At 35.1% G+C, this 17,500-nt stretch overlaps 1 long non-coding RNA gene across 1 annotated transcript in view; it reads right to left on the reverse strand.

The window, feature by feature from the left end:
* The window catches only part of LOC136838359 (uncharacterized), an 86,668-nt gene that overhangs the window by 47,392 nt on the left and 21,776 nt on the right, over positions 1-17,500 (reverse strand). The window contains exon 2 of the long non-coding RNA XR_010852954.1: positions 9,016-9,142. This is a non-coding gene — a long non-coding RNA (uncharacterized lncRNA). The remainder of the gene's footprint in view (positions 1-9,015; positions 9,143-17,500) is intronic.

Consider the following 17,500-nt stretch of genomic DNA (forward strand, 5'->3'; position numbering starts at 1 on the left):
TAGAAATAGAAATAATTTTATTATACTGAAATAAAGGTAATGAAAGGCATAGAAAATGCTGGTTTCAGACAAGAGGCATTCTTTAAGGTATATTTCAAATTTATGAATAAGGAACGAACACATCCGTTACAAAGGAAAAAGGTGTATATATATATATATATATATATATATATATATATATATATATATATATATATATATATTACTAAAAGGACCTCATTCAAACTGGATGGTATCTAATGAAGTATTTATTCAGAAAAAGTTACAAGCTTTCTTGGACAAAAGCCCACATTATCAAGTATCCGTACCTATTCAGAAAAATTACAAGAAAGCTTGTAACTTTTTCCGAATAAATACTCCATTAGATACCATCCAGTTTGAATGAGGTCCTTTTAGTACCTCTACTAATGCACAGAACAATTGTGTATGTGATAAAGTTAAAATATATATATATATATATATATATATATATATATATATATATATATATATATATATATATATATATATATATATACATATATATATATATATATATATATATATATATATATATATATAAATAAATAATATATATATATATATATATATATATATATATATATATACATATATATACATATATATATATATATATATATATATATATATATATATATATATATATATATATATATATATATATATATATATATATATATATATATATATGAAGAAAAGTTACAGCCATGAAGGAAAAATTGAAACAACGAGATGCTAAGTACTTTCGTCTTAATACCAATAAGACTAAAGTACTTAGCGTCTCACTGTTTCACTCTTTTCCTTTGTGGTTGTAACTTTCATATAAACTTCGCGTTTTTACCTTTTCGTGATTTAAAATCAAATATGTATATATATATATATATATATATATATATATATATATATATATATATATATATATATACATATATATGTATATAAGTATATATATATGTATATATATATATGTATATATAAATATGTATATATATATACATATGCATATAATATAATTATATATGTATATGTATATCTATATGTATACGAATTCATGCATCATTCATCAAATTCTTTCTAAACGTTAGAGGAAATCGGTAAACAAATTCTGAAATTCCTCACCTCCCCACACCCCCGCCTTTGAAACATTTTACAAGCTTTTTTTCTGTCTTTACCTTTTTCATAAAACTACCCAGTGGATAAAAGGCAATTATATAAAGCCAAATATCATATTTGGCTTTGATTAAAAATGGTAATATTCCCCATTTGGTAAATGCTATTATAAGTGTATAGCCGCAGAATTCATTAATTACCCTGCGTTCCTTTAATTAAAACTTAATGAAATCATTCACATTCGTTCCATCAGTTCGTGCTCCTTTTTCTTTACATACTCGCAGGTTACGTTAATGAGAAATATACATATCAAAAGTAGAGACCGATGGGATGGGCGAAATAGAGCTTTTATGTAGCTAGCACAAGCCCGAAGGAAAAGAAAGTCAGAGAAAACGGGAGGAGTAAGAGAATTCCAAGGTTTGGTAAAAGGACAGAAACTGTCATCGAGCCAGGCAATCTGAGAATTTCTCATTTCTGAAGTGTAAATGCGGGAAGTGGTGGCTTAACGGGTGTCATTAGGCAACCCCAACTCTATGGAACACAAGGCAAACAAGTAAAAAATGCGCCCAAGTTTCTTCGGCGCAATCGAGTTTTCTGTATATCGAATAATCAAGGCCACGGAAAACAGATCTATCTTTCGGTGGTCTCGGTATAATGCTGTATAAGTCGCGTCCATGAAACTTTAACCACGGCCCGGTGGTGGCTTGTCCTATCTCGTTGCCAAAAGCACGATTATGGTTAACTTTAACATTGAATAAAATAAAAACTACTGAGGCTAGAGGGCTGCAACTTGGTATGTTTGGTGACTGGTGGGTGGATGATCAACATACCAATTTGCAACCCTCTAGGCTCAGTATATTTTAAGATTTGAGGACGGACAAAGCCGGCAAAATAGTTTTCTTTTCAGAAAACTAAATGTACCTGAAGACGGAGGACATGTGGTCAACGCAAAGATACAGTGCCTCAGATAGAACATAATCTGGATCTCAACGCATCTGAGATTTTGACGGTCCATTCTGATTTGCTACGCTTATACTAATAAAATCTTGAATCTTCACCATCCAGTGAAAAGCCCTTGCTAAATTATTTCTGCCCTGTAATCCTTTTTAACATGCCTATAAATTCATTAACAACTGCAAAGTTGTATCTGGCCCTTAAGGTGTCTGAGGTCTTTGCTGTTCTGGCGTCATCTCCTTTTCCTTTCGTTGTTAGTAAATGCATACGTCAGTCATTCCAATTCACTTCCAATACAATATACGATGCTATAAAGGCATGTAGTTCTTCATTGGATGGGTCGATATCGTACTCGCCTAGCACTCTCCTAGGCCCGCGTTCGATTCTCCGGCCGGCCACTGAAGAATTAGAGGAATTTATTTCAGGCGTTAGAAATTCATTTCTCGCTATAATGTGGTTCGAATTCCACAATAAGCTGTAGGTCCCGTTGCCAGGTAACCAACTGGTTCTTAGCCACGTAAAATAAGTCTAATCCTTCGGGCCAGCCCTAGGAGAGCTGTTAATCAGCTCAGTGGTCTGGTTAAACTAAGGTATACTTGAGTTTTATAAAGGCATGTATTATTCATTAAAAGGACGATTTTTTTCCAGCGTGAGGAATGAGACAGACAAAGGACCAGACATGTTACCCAAACACTCAAAACATAATAACATCTTGGTCATGAGAAGGAAAAAAAGAAATCTTCAGTTGATTATCAGTTGCCATAGTTTGTATTAGATCTGTGCTGCTCAGATTCGTCTAAGGTTTATTGCCTGGAGACTTTCAGTTGTGGCAAACATGATGAGACAAAACACTCGTATTCATACATTTGCAAACGAATGAAATTTTCGGTCGCAGCTGTTATCATGACAAGAATTCAGAAACCATGACTATTAATCATTAACAATTTTGTGGTGGTATAAATTTAAAATATTTGAAAAGCTAATTACGCGTAAAACGTTGAAAATCTTGCTCATTGTCGTGCAACTCGCTTAGCATGATACCATATTTTATGTGACTGTTTTTATACTTTTCACTCTCTTATTATTTTCATGCACAGTTGCTATAGATAAGGACTATTTTAAGCCGCAATATCACCAAAACACTGATTTTTTTATTTTCATTTACAGACCGCAAAACTTTAAAAGGCCGTAAGGTTGCCGTATTAAAAATACTTATTACAGTGCAATATATCAGCTATAAAATCATAACGTAATAGTACTGATTACAACTAGACAAATATCTTCCTAATTCCCTACAACAAGGAGTACATTTCTCAACACCAAGGAAAGGGCAAATTGTTCAAAATCCCGAATGCATCAAAACGTTGAAATTTTCAGTAAAAATCCCACAGAATTCAACATAAATTGGCGGAGGCTCACGACTTCATAACTTGAGAGATTTTATTTTTTCTTTAAAGAAACCTATCAAATCTACTTTTGATATTCTGCCAAGCTCAGCGTACAGGCCTACTTTGTTGAATGCCACAAACAGCGTCAATTCTGGTTTAACTATTACTTCAAAAACAGTAGGAAATCTGAATCGACGAATGTTAACTAATCCGTCATTTTGGAAACTCGACGGGGCTTTGAGATGACACTTGACTGAAAATGATAGGCAAGAGAAGCAATACTGGAAATTTGTATTCCATTTATATTGATTTTTGTCCTTTTTGTGATCATTTCAGTCATTTGGGCCAAATAATTCACAACCACTGGGCACCTCTGTCAGATTTCATGACCTAATAAAAATTTGTGGGTGATTCTTGAAATAATAATAATAATAATAATAATAATAATAATAATAATAATAATAATAATAATAATAATAATAATAATAATAATAATAATAATATGGGCGAGAGCGATTTGCTTCCTTAAAATTAATCGTGGCGATCCCTCATGAATGGTGATCCACTACTAATTGCATCGAAATCTTTAGGTCTGTTTCATGTTCGAGTAAGATTGTTGTCACTTCGAGGGACAGGTGTTACCCTCACATTTCACCCATTCTTTCATACTGCTTGAGGCCTTTGCTAAAGCGTGATTCATCTTCCATGAACGGTAGTTTAATATCTGCAAAGGAAGACTTGAAAGTTGAACTCTCGTCCTCTGTACTGAAATCCTCGCCTGGACTAAGCCACAAGAGACATTAAAGACACTTTTTCTAGAAAAGCTTAACAATTTTTGACCTACCCGCATGACTTTGCAATGTTGATTCAAACATGAATGTCCAAAAAGACACCTTTACTATTTAGTAACATTCGACCAAAATAAACTTTTACTGCTGAGGGACATTTTAGCTGGCAACAGGAATCCTACGAGACACTCCTATTGCTACAGGTGTTCCCAAAAAAACAACAGATGTCATGTCCTTAAGAGTATTGTGCTGTCACTGCAGGGATGCTTCGAATTATTAGTAAAAAACTAAATTTATTTTTGCTTAGTACACTGTCAAGAGCATTTCAACATACGGGAAGACTAATACAAAGATTCTAATTTCATGATTTGTCTTACCTGAACGAACTCTCCTGGAAATCATAAAAATCTACAAAAGTTAAGTAAACCTTAGTTTAACCAGACCACTGAGCTGATTAACAGCTCTCCTAGGGCTGGCCCGAAGGATTAGACTTATTTTACGTGGCTAAGAACCAATTGGTTACTTAGCAACGGGACCTACCGCTTATTGAGGAATCCGAACCACATTATAGTGAGAAATGAATTTCTATCACCAGAAATAAATTCCTCTAACTCTTCATCAGCCGGCCGGGAAATCGAACTCCGGCCCAGCGAGTGCCAGTCTGCAGCTCTACCGACTCACCCAACGAAGAGCTGATTCATTTAGTTATCCTTTTGCGGGACACCAAACCAACAACGCAGTCATATATTTGTCATCTTCCTTAGTAGAAGCATAAATATATCAATATTTGTCATATTCCTAAGCAGAGGAACATAGTTACGTTCATTTTACTGTTCAGAACACGAGAAGACATAAACCTATCTTGCCAAAAGTAAGCTTTAATCATTTAGAACTTTGCCTGTTCAAGGATAAAATCGTACACACCACTGTGCACAGATTTCGATCGAACGTAAGCCCCTACACCTACACAGAATGAGATACGTGTTTGACGAAGTGTGAGGAATAGTTTAGAGAAAATTAAATATTTTTTTCTGTTTTCATAATCACATCAAAGAAAGAAACTCAAGATATACAAGAATTAAATGTAACAGAAATAAGACTAAATATTGAAAAAGGGCGTAATCTACTTATGTGATTAAGTAATTATTCAATTTCTCAATATATATTCTGAGGAAAAGTTAAATAAACTATTTTTGGATCAATGCCTGTAAAACAGCGGCTAAAACTTCCATACATACATACACATATGCATACATACATATGTGTGTATTATCCAAACAAATGTGCACGTCAGACCAGGAAATATTCATTTTCTTTCAATATCGCGTCGTGAATCGCTTATTCTTCAAAAGCGGCAATGACAATAAAAGCCAATATTTCGAAACGTAGCCAAAGAACGCTGCAATTCCAAATATTGGCAAAATAATAGAAAATGAAAGAAAAGTAAGACTGTTGTTCCACTACGCATAATAAAAAGGCCTGTCGCCCCAACACACAATGGCGAAAAGGCAATAAGCAGAAATGGCTATTGTCAAGTTAATATTCAGTCATTTGCGGTATTGGTAAAATGGCGTGGAAATTCTTTTATTTCGTTCGGGCACTCCTGCCCTCGCTTTATACATACATATATAATATATATACATACACACACACATATATATATATATATATATATATATATATATATATATATATATATATATCTGTAACACAAACAATGTATATAGCTACTTAAACAATGAAACTGAGAAATTATATATATGCATAAACATACATATGTATACATATATATAGCATATATACATATATATGTATGTATGTATGTATAATATATAATATACGTATACACATACACACATATATATAAAATATATATAAATAAATATATATATATATATATATATATATATATATATATATATATAATATACATACATACGCACACACAAATATACGTATATATACGCTTTTCCTTCTTAGAGGGTTGATTAAAGAAGTAGTTAACTGTCCAATTTTCATCTAGCATTTTAGGATGAGGTTGCTAGTCATATTTCCCTCTCCATCCCGCCTGCAAACCAGTAAAGTCTGCCAACAATCATTTAATTCACTGCTTAGGTTAGTACATGTGACGTTGTTCCTCCTCACTTGGGATTTGAAATCGCTAGTGAGGCGATTTACATATACGCATATTCATATTTACACATATACACACATACATACATTTATATCTATATCTATATCTATGTATATATATATATATAGTATATATAATGTATATTATATATATATATATATGTATATATATATTATATTATATATTATATATATATATGTGTGTGTGTGTGTGTGTGTGTTTTTTTTGCAGAGTTCATTCGGCTCCAGCTACGTTTCTCTCTGCCTTTTACTTATCACCTGTTTCATTTGATCTTTTCCCCACTTAACTGTTCAACTTCTTCAACTTTCCACTTTTCACCTTTTGTATGTAACAGAATGCTTCCTGAGTTCTATGGAATATATGGGACTCTGTGGTCTCGTGAATCCGTTCAATAATAATGAGACTCGTCAACCTACTTCCATCCGTTAATATTTTCCTTGTATATTATCGCCTTCCATCTACGTTTACGTATATATTGCTGTCGTACATATTCCCACTTTTGCTTCATAACCGAATATGCCTGTTTCTTAACTTGCGTTATTGTTGTGTGTGAATGTGCATTTGCATGAAAAAGGCTTATTGCAATTTTATTTTTCTGAAAATATTTTTTGTGCACCTTCCATGTCCTGTGTTTATTAGCGAAATATTTTTTCCAATTTTTTTTAGTCTACTTTTCATGGCTTCTCTATTAAGAACGTCCTCAATTCTCTCTCTCTCTCTCTCTCTCTCTCTCTCTCTCTCTCTCTCTCTCTCTCTCTCTCTCTCTCTCGTTGCGTATATACGCTATTTCATTCCTTTTTTTAATATACCTATCTTAAGAATCTTTTTTTTTAATCTCTCTCTCTCTCTCTCTCTCTCTCTCTCTCTCTCTCTCTCTCTTGTATGCATGTATACGCTATTTCATTTTTTTAATATACATCTCTTAAGATTCTTTTTATTTTCATCTCTCTCTCTCTCTCTCTCTCTCTCTCTCTCTCTCTCTCTCTCTCTCTCTCTCTCTCTCTCTCTCTATGTTAAAAAGGACAATAGAGGTACTCGCAGGAAGGACGAGTTGTCTGGGCCGTCAGGGGAATGAACAGGCTGTTCAAGCGTCAGGAAAAAGATCATGATGGCGCGGGAAAAAAAAAAAGGAGAAGAAGAGGAAGAAAAGGAGGAGGAGGAGGAGGAGGAGGTGGAAGAGGAGGAGAAGGAGGAGGAGGGCGGGGAAGAAAAGATGAAGGGCTAGGGGAGAGATTATAAGGAATGTATGACAAGGGGTAATGGGGTGGAGAGATGATGAGGTAGAAGGGAGAGATCAAGGGAGAAGTTATAAAGCCTTCTTTGCAAAGGAAACCTCCTCCTCCTCCTCCTCCTCTTCCTCCAACTGTCTCCCTCTTCTCTCCTCCCCAAAAATAAGACCACCTCCTACCCTCTCAAATGTCATCCTCCCGCCCCTAACCCCTTCTCAAAAGATTAGCAGCCATTTTAAAGCTATATATTTCTCCTTATCTCGAAATGAAATGGATACGCTTAGGACAGAGTTCGTCAAATGTCGAGGTGTTTATATAAGCTATTTTGCTTAGTCAGCCCTTCGCTATCGCTAATTTTGACGCGAGTAACGAAAGTGAGAAATTGTTAATGGATCTATTCACAGTTTCACGAAAATCGTGGCTAAAGTTGTCGGAATTATATAACAAAGTAAGGGATGGAAACTGATGAATAGAAAACATAGGTGGAGGTAAAAACTAGCGCCAGCGCACCACTACGTATAGCAATTGGGTACCCTCTGGTCTCGCCAGTTATCCTAATTTTAGAGTTTTCAGTCTCTCTCTCTCTCTCTCTCTCTCTCTCTCTCTCTCTCTCTCTCTCTCTCTCTTTGGGTGGATGAATCGGATTTCCCTACACAACAGATGAATATATTTCAAGAGAGTTTGCATTAGTAAACGTACATTAATTAGTGAAAATTCTTTCCCTAAAACGTCCTTACAACACGGCGCACTCTACCAAAACTTGTCTTCATAGACCGATAATACTGACAAATACTGTTTTTTTTTCGAAGCTGCGAATAACGCTGATGAATACTGTTTTCTGTATCCCAGTAATGCTGATAAATATTTGGCGATAATAAGAATAACAACTTCAGGGCGGTTTTATAAAGGGACATTTTTTTGTTACGGTATATGAACGTTTACAAAGTCTGGGAGTTAAATGGACAAACTTTTCTCCAAATAACACAACTTTGTCCGGCAAAATAAGTCTAGGATTTTATTCAAAGACAGGAGCATTCGGTTCAGTTCCCGAATTATGTTTTTTGTTTTAATTTGTTCGTAAAAAAAGGTATAATTGTACCAAACTTTTCCTCCATTTTATATCTACTGACAATGCTACTTGTACTCCGAAAGAGATATAATTATGAAGGAATACAAAAGCGAAAATGTACAGGCGCAGGAAACATTTTGTTCAGCTCTAAAATACAACGTACTGTGATTAGCTAGAAAAAAAACCTATTTTAGAGAACTCTTTTCGTCTTTCATGTAGAAGGTTAGAATTTCTAAATAAATTTATTAAAATTAATGTTAAGAAACATTGCAGGAGGAAGACATAAAATAACGTTACTTACCTTTAACACCCCTACGAAAATGCTTGAGCTCATCCGAGTTACTGTAGTGGCTGGTATAGGCCTACGTCAGAGAGATCTTACTTAAAGCGATTTATCGAAGATGTTCCCGTTCCATGAATCTATATATCTGTAAGACAAATGGCAGAACGTTAACTGAAAGTAGCCACAAGTGATCTATTTAAGGCAGGTAAATTGTGATCAATATCGAACGCAAAATGACGCTTGCACTAAGTGAAATCAAATGTTGCAATCATTTAATCTATGAAGTTAAGGTTGGTACTGAGTGGATTCTCATAAAATCAAATAATTCGATTTAATACATCCACTGCCGTTGGCATTAATGCAATATTAATCCAGTGAAGAATAGAATGATTAGGTTTACCATTTAACGTTGATGGTGTTATTGACGTAAAAGAATGTTTGCAATAAATCCAAGTAATTTGTAAAACGATCGATATTTACCGTAGACTACTGAACTACATTTGAAAACAAAACTGAATGCCGACTGAGGTCAACATATTCACGTCCGCCTAAGTATGGGTGATAACATGTGAAAAGGTTGATCATACCAAAGCCCAACTTTTACGTTCAGTATCAACAATTGATAAGGCAGCATAAAGAAAGTAGAATAACTTGACGATTTTCTGTAACCATAAATTGTCTTTGAAAGCGATCACAAAACCGCTTGATCAGTATGTCTAATATAGACATGCTGATTAAAAATGTAGACAGCTGTAAAGCGTGATTAATGACAAACTTTAGTCCAATATTTATAAGAGTAGAGGCATCCTTACGAGTACAAGTGAACATCTAGAAAAATGACATCACCTAACGATGACAACAGAAGATAAGTGAACTGAGTGTCAGAAACCTGAATAAGGGTGATGTCAGTTTTACATTCATTAATCATTCATCATTTGGCGCAAAGAAGGTAGAAGGGACATCAAAATTAGTCAGACAACGAGTAATTAGAACTCATCGAGTCATACATGCTTCACTTGGCATCAGCTCTCTCCCATACTTCAAGAACTTGTTTGCGTGTGTGCGTGCAAGCAGTCATGTTCATTCATTTACTATGTGCATTTTTGTAAATCTATCCGTGGAGGCACACAGACACCTTTGCTCAGAAACGCATATAAGAAGTATATTTAAATATATGTTTGTACAAATGCACACATGCACGTGTGTATGTTTGTGCAAAAGCACATACACGTGTCCGTGGGTGTAAGAAGGGACGAATGAGTTTGTTTTATGGGTAAAGAGAGAGAGAGAGAGAGAGAGAGAGAGAGAGAGAGAGAGAGAGAGAGAGAGAGAGAGAGAGAGAGAGAATGCATAATATGTGACATTTCATTTCAGTATGCGGCAGCACTGGCCGTCATATTGAGAGAGTATTTAATTTTAATCTGTTTTGTCGCCTGACAAAAGGGCTGCAATGTGAAATCTGTCAACACCGTTTTCCTTTGCAATGTACGGAAAACAACGCTGAATTATCTGTTCTGATGCAATCGTTAAATTATTTCTCTCTGCAAAATCAAAGCCTTTGATGTGTTATTATGGGGGATTTCGCATTTTGCGTTCATTTGATTTCCGTTTCTATCAATTAAGTTCGTTACTGCTGTTATTAAGGGCTTCTAGCTATTAATAATAACAGTTACATAGCTGCTGTGACTACTGGATATTTGTTTCAACTATTGTGGAAAAGTTTCGTGTCACTACTGAAAACAGTTTAACTATTAAAAAACCTTTCATGTTTTTACGCAGCTGTAATAAACAATTTATATACATTGCCAATAACTGTTTTGTGCTGGTTTATGTCATTACAGTGGCATACACTCCCTCACCATAACCCTCCTCTCTCTCTCTCTCTTCTTTCCTCTCTAACTCAACATACCTTTCTCTATCCATCTCATCTTTTAGTCACTATTTTTCTCTCTTATCTTATCTCTGTTCATCGGTCCCCGGCTCTCTTTACTTTTCGCTCTCTCTATTGTTATTCTCCCTCTCTTTCTCTTCTTCTCTTTCTCATGGTGTTCTTTATTCTCTCTCTCTCTCTCTCTCTCTCTCTCTCTCTCTCTCTCTCTCTCTCTCTCTCTCTCTCATCTTCCACTGGACTAGAATTGGGATATTTTCCTAATCTCTGTTTTATCAGTTTGAAAGTCAGTCTATTATCACAAGGACTCAATTAAAAGTCTCGTAACAGTGTGAGAATCCAATTACCTTTATCATTTAAATGGAATAATCTTGTTATGTTCCTCCAAAGTAGGATATTGCACTATAAGCGCATTTAAAGACTGAAACAAAATGAGTTGTCGGCAAAAAATTTACATTTCAACAAAAGGCAAATCTGTATTTTCAAAGAGAGGCAAAATGGATTAAAATGACCTGAAGCGTGTCCATTCTGAAAACTGAAAACTAAAGATTAAAATAAATATCAGTATACAGATATATATATATATATATATATATATATATATATATATATATATATATATATATATATATATATATACATATATACTGTACATATATAACAAGAACAAAACTGAATGAATAAACAACCAACAATTCATATAAGATAAAAGACAAAGATACGTACAACAGAAACTAATATACTCTTACAGAGTTAAAGAAAATTTGATTAGACTCAAAGTTTTCGTAAAATAAAATACAGAAAAAAAATGTAACGGATAAACCTACAATTTCGACAAAACAAAAGACAAATGAAACGAGGCATTCAATCAATGTAAGTTGCTGACCCTGAAAGTGATCATTGATTTAATGAAGTTCATCCCCAATCCATACCTGAGTGCCTACTTTGTCATCCTTCACGGAGCCACTGAGATGTGCGCTCTCTCTCTCTCTCTCTCTCTCTCTCTCTCTCTCTCTCTCTCTCTCTCTCTCTCTCTCTCTCTCTCTCAAAACTACGTACAAAGTTTTCCTTTGATGTTAGTTCTCTTCACTTATTCACTCTTTTTATTTATTCTATTCAGTTACGTAAACTGAATATTTTCAATTAAATCATCTTCCATAATTTTGTCTTTAATTCATCATTCATAAACTTTAAAAGCATGAAAATACTTCATGCAAGCCTGCTCTATTTCATTTTAACTCTGAAACAAAATTTATAAAAAAACTCATTATTACCATATTGGAAGTTCGAGAAAGCAATGACTTCCTGGACTATCAGAGCGGGCTCAGTATGTCAAAACTGAATATAGCTTCTCTTCTGGCAAGTGTAATCATGGATACATTAGTATTAATGGCAATGGTTGCGGAAAAATATTGAGGGTTAAAGTACAAAGAAAATGAGCTATCAAAATCCATTATTTGAAAATGAAATGTACCAATTTCAAAAGTTTTCTTGGAATTTTTTTTTTTTTTTAGTTTTCTAATCATGTCTATTTGCTAAGTTTTTCAACAGAGCCTGCCATTCAACGAATGTTACCTGATTACGGAGATAATAACACCACCAGCAAACTAATTGACTGTAGAGAACTCTGTCATAAATTCGTCAGTAATACAGATAAATGATTTTTTTAACTAAATAGGCAGAACGGAAGACCTAGCTGAGGAAAAGCCAGACAACCTTCATTTACAGCCTCGATGTCAATTCTTCCAGCTATGCTATACCTCAGTGAAGTTCATTTTTAAAAAACTATTATTTGTTGCCATGATTACTCCCTCTTATCTTTTGTTCTTTAGAAAGCTGTTGTGCTGGTTTATGGAGATTTTGTCTCGCATCGTAAAAATACATTTCCAATTCTAAATAATACATTTATTCAGAATTTCTACACTTGAACTGGTTCATACTAGCCCAGAGGAGTTAGCAGCCAGGTTATATTAAGCTCATGATACGTCAGATTTTCAGTGCTGAATTACAAAGCTTTATTATTTTAATGCATACAAGACTTTCTATTCCAATAAGGAGATAACCCTGACTCCTTTGAAAACTGCATGATGGAAACCAAAGATGATGATGATGATAATGATGAAGTAGTAGTAGTAGTAGTAGTAGTAGTAGTAGTAGTAGTAGTAGTAGTACTAGTAGTAGTAGTAGTACACATAGGAATCTAATTTTTCAAACCTCGATAAGAATTTCTACAACAATGAAAAGTCTCCTTCAGTGAGCATATAATCACACTAATTATAAAAATATGAGCTAAATATATCCACTGTTGTATAATTTTGTTGTTGAAAATTACAGATAAAAAACAATTTACTGCTGAGACACAATTTGCCCACGAAAATGATACGACATTTCTCTAACTAGGCTACAAAAAACTTTCCTTCAACTGCTTTCGCTGCTGAACACCGACATTCATAAACATTGATTGAAAAGTGGACACAGTTAATCGTATCATGAATAAAGCATATTGAAAGAACACACGAAAAGGGCCTCGCTCTTCTTCCCCGCACCTGCCAGGCTGTGGAATTCTCTTTCACCATATGCTATTACTGAGCCATACAACTGTCTTTCTCCCAATAGGCAAGTCTGTTGGTTTTTTTCGAAGGCGCTACTCTCTTTTTAAGCTCCCATTCCTGATCTCACTTTCATTCAAATCCGGATTGCGAATGGGATTTGGGAGGCCTACTCCAGAGGCTTTCCAGTGAGAATGGAATAGAATATAAAATTTAGGCCAAAGGCCAAGCGCTGGGACCTATGAGGTCAATTAGTGCTGGAACGGATATTGACAGTAAAAGATCTGAAAGGTGTACCAGGATGAAAACCTCGCATTTGCACTAAGAATCAATTGTTAGGAGAGGATGGAAGTAGGAAGAAAGAAAGAGATTATGAATGGAGGTACAGTAATAAGAATGAAAAGGGTTGCAGCTAGGGGCCGAAGGAACTCTGCAAAGAACCTTAAGTAATGCCTACAGTGCACCCCGTGGGGTGCACTGACGGCACTATCCCCCTACGGGGTTTCCAATGAGAGAAATGGAGAGGACCACTTTTTTCCATATACAGGAAAATGTAATTTTTTTATATAGAATACAGTTAGAAATACAAACAAAAAAATACATCTCGCGTTTAGATGACACGATTATAATATTGATTAAAAAATGCTCATTGTAGCATGGGTCTTGAAATGGAGAAACAAATTCACAGTTGTAAAAATAAATCTCTACAGAGAGCTGTCGGGAATCTGTTCAATTCTAAAAGGGGAATCCAACGGATTCCCGAAAGTTCTCTGTAGAGATTTATTTTTAAAATATATGTACCCATACATAACTATGGATTTGTTTCTCCATAATATTGATTCTCACGGTTACCTGACCATATAATATGAACAATCCTCATATGCACTCATGCGTTCTTATTATACGATACCGACTAACAATGACGTTCACTATCACCTAGGCTTTAATATTCAGCATAAGTCACTATATCTTTGCTCTAACGAGAATGATCTGTGGCAGTTGCAAAAATGCAAAAAACTCGAGCGTCATCTAAATTTCATAACCACCAGTACGCTCTAATTCCTAATACAGTATGTACTTCCTCTCTCTCTCTCTCTCTCTCTCTCTCTCTCTCTCTCTCTCTCTCTCTCTCTCTCTCTCTGTACCCTATTTGGTGCACGTGCTCACAAACTGAGACACCCTCTCTGTTGTTGAACGGGACAGGGAGGGAAGATATGTGTGCCTTTCTGAAATCCAGTATGCCTTTGTTGACTTAACCATAGAACCAGGTACCCTAGTTTTTAAAGTCGACTCTTGTTGTATGTGTGTGTATGTGTACGTGTAAACTATATAACTTACTAACTTCATTAGAGCCGTACGTAGATGTAAACCTATCATTCTCTTTGCTTTTATTGAAGGATACGTCAACCAGAAATACCAAAAATTATTCTCATACAAAGTGCTTGTATTGGTACGTCTAGTTCGAGGTAGCTTTATGTATATATTTACTTTATATTAAACGTATATGGAAATGTGCAATTTCATTCTAAATTTTCATCTGAAAATATTTTTTATTCACATGTGCATTTTTTGGTAATATTTTTTATATTACCATATCTTCAGATGCTTCGCTTGTACCACATTGATGAATCTCTCTCTCTCTCTCTCTCTCTCTCTCTCTCCAAAAACAGTTAGTATTACATCTTATCTCAGGTCAACTTAACCTTTGTTCTAAAGAACGAATTACGATTAATAAAAAATAGATATAAACTGATAAAATCTTATATGGGTAACTATAGAAAATATCGACATTTAAATACACAGATTATTTGTAAAATGTACACGCTAGGATATTTGTCAATCCCGAATGGTAGGATAAAATTATATTTGTTAATTTTTGGTAAATTCAAGTCAACTTTGATAAAATTCTAATTGTAATATATTTAAAAATGTAAAATATTGTATATTTTCTCTAATAAAAGAAAAATATTACGAAAGATGGGCGTTTCAAACCCCCCTCTCTCTCTCTCTCTCTCTCTCTCTCTCTCTCTCTCTCTCTTTCTCTCTCTCCACCAGGGGTCTACGCTTAAGTGATACGCGAAATCAATCCAAGAAGATACAGAGAAAAATAATTGGCAATTTTCTGAGATTCGAAAGATAATAGAATTTCCTTCCCGAGTCGAGAGGGACTGATTGGTGTCTAAACCGAGTAAATGGGCAATACTTAAATACTTTATAAAGTCCATAAATGAATTAAAACTACGAATGTTCTGCATCCACAGTCATCGGGTGACATCAAGAGAATTAAATTTCACTGTAGTTTTATAACTGACTATTTTTCAACCCTATCCTCTTGCTGTCTGCCCGTGTGTCTGTCTGTCTATCTGTCTCTGTCTCTCTTCGGCTTTGTTTCTCTTTCTCCGTAGCCTATACTTAACCTATAGGCCACTGTTTGTTCACAGTTACAACAGCATTTATCCATTCTTTTCAAAATAAACTTTGAATTTAAAAATGGTCCTCAGCTCATTCCAGTTATTTTCCAGATTAGATTAACAGAGACGAGTTCTCCAGATTTTGGTACCTAAATTATTTGACTCTCTCTCTCTCTCTCTCTCTCTCTCTCTCTCTCTCTCTCTCTCTCTCTCTCTCTCTCTCTCTCTCCTGAACATGGACTACGTTTAAGAGGTAATGGAATCAAATGCAGAAGATTCAAAGAAGAGACGATAACTGGAAATTTTCTGTGGCGCAGAGGATAATAGAATTGCCGATACCAGTCTAGAGATACGTATTGGGGTCTAAACAGGGAGAAAGGTAATGCACGCACACATCCAGTAAAAGAAATCGGCTTACAGTTAATAAGATTTTCCCCTCTATCTGCCAACGGTAATGATTCTACAGAAAACTAAGAATGATTTCGTGTACAGAGGGCTTGCTTAGTTATCAGTAACTGCTTACAAAAATAGTTACCTTGTTAAAGTGAGAAGTCAACTGACAATTCCAACAAGAGGGTTTATCGCCAGAACTATTTTTGTTTTCATCGCTAACTTTACAACTGCTTATAAAGCTAGGTTGAATGGGTAACTAGGACCAAGACTTAACAGGGAGCTTATGTATATCTAAGTGGGCAGATGCACACAAGAATAGGAGTCGTCTTACCTTTGTGTGCATCTGCCGACTTAGATATACGTAAGCTCTTGGACATATGTAAGCCCTTGGTCCTAGTTACCCATTCAACCTAGCTTTATAAGCAGTTGTAAAGTTAGCGATGAAAACAAAAATAGTTCAGGCAATAAACTTTAGTTGTTGGAATTGTCAGCTGAACTCTCAATTTATCAAGGTAGCTATTTTTGCAAGCATAAATTGATAACTTAGCAAGTCCTGTTGAGGTCAAAGCTGCTCGCAGAGCTTTAGCTGAGTGATTGAGAAATACCTGATGGAACACCAGTTAAAGCTTTAATTGAACACAATTATCATGAAGTGACTGAGAATGGATTGGGTGTGGAACAGCGCGAAGATCACGTGAAAAAGCGTTGCTAAAACTAACAAGAAGATTAAGATTTGACTCATAACAAAACAAATAAGGTCTTCGCTGTACACAGAAGTGGAGGGAACTTGCTGAATGACTGATTTAAGAAAATTAGGTTATAAAATTACACTGGGGCACTTTCATCCATTCACAGCTTAAAACAGGAAAGTTTAAAAAATGATGAAGTTGGAACCTATGAAGAAAGAAGGACACAGGGATGGGGGTAAAGTAAATGGCTAAAAAGTGGGAGCAGATATAGGGACTGAAGGGGCAATACGAACAACCTTTAGTAATGCCTACAGTACACCACGTGAGGTGCACTGACGGCGCTACCCCTCTTAGGGATGGACAGTAATTATGGATGGTGGGTCAGCTGCTGTAACAATTGCTAAAAAAATTATTATATGCGAAGCTATGGTTGACTGAATGACCAAGCATAAACTGCAGGTGAAACAATCTAGATCTTGACTGCTTACGGATCCAAGATTTCTTGATTAACGGGGTAATCAGTTGGCAGAAACAAGCACGTTTTAACTGATCACAAAACCAGTACTGATTGAA

Source organism: Macrobrachium rosenbergii, chromosome 4 (assembly GCF_040412425.1).
Source record: "Macrobrachium rosenbergii isolate ZJJX-2024 chromosome 4, ASM4041242v1, whole genome shotgun sequence".
NCBI lineage: Eukaryota > Metazoa > Arthropoda > Malacostraca > Decapoda > Palaemonidae > Macrobrachium > Macrobrachium rosenbergii.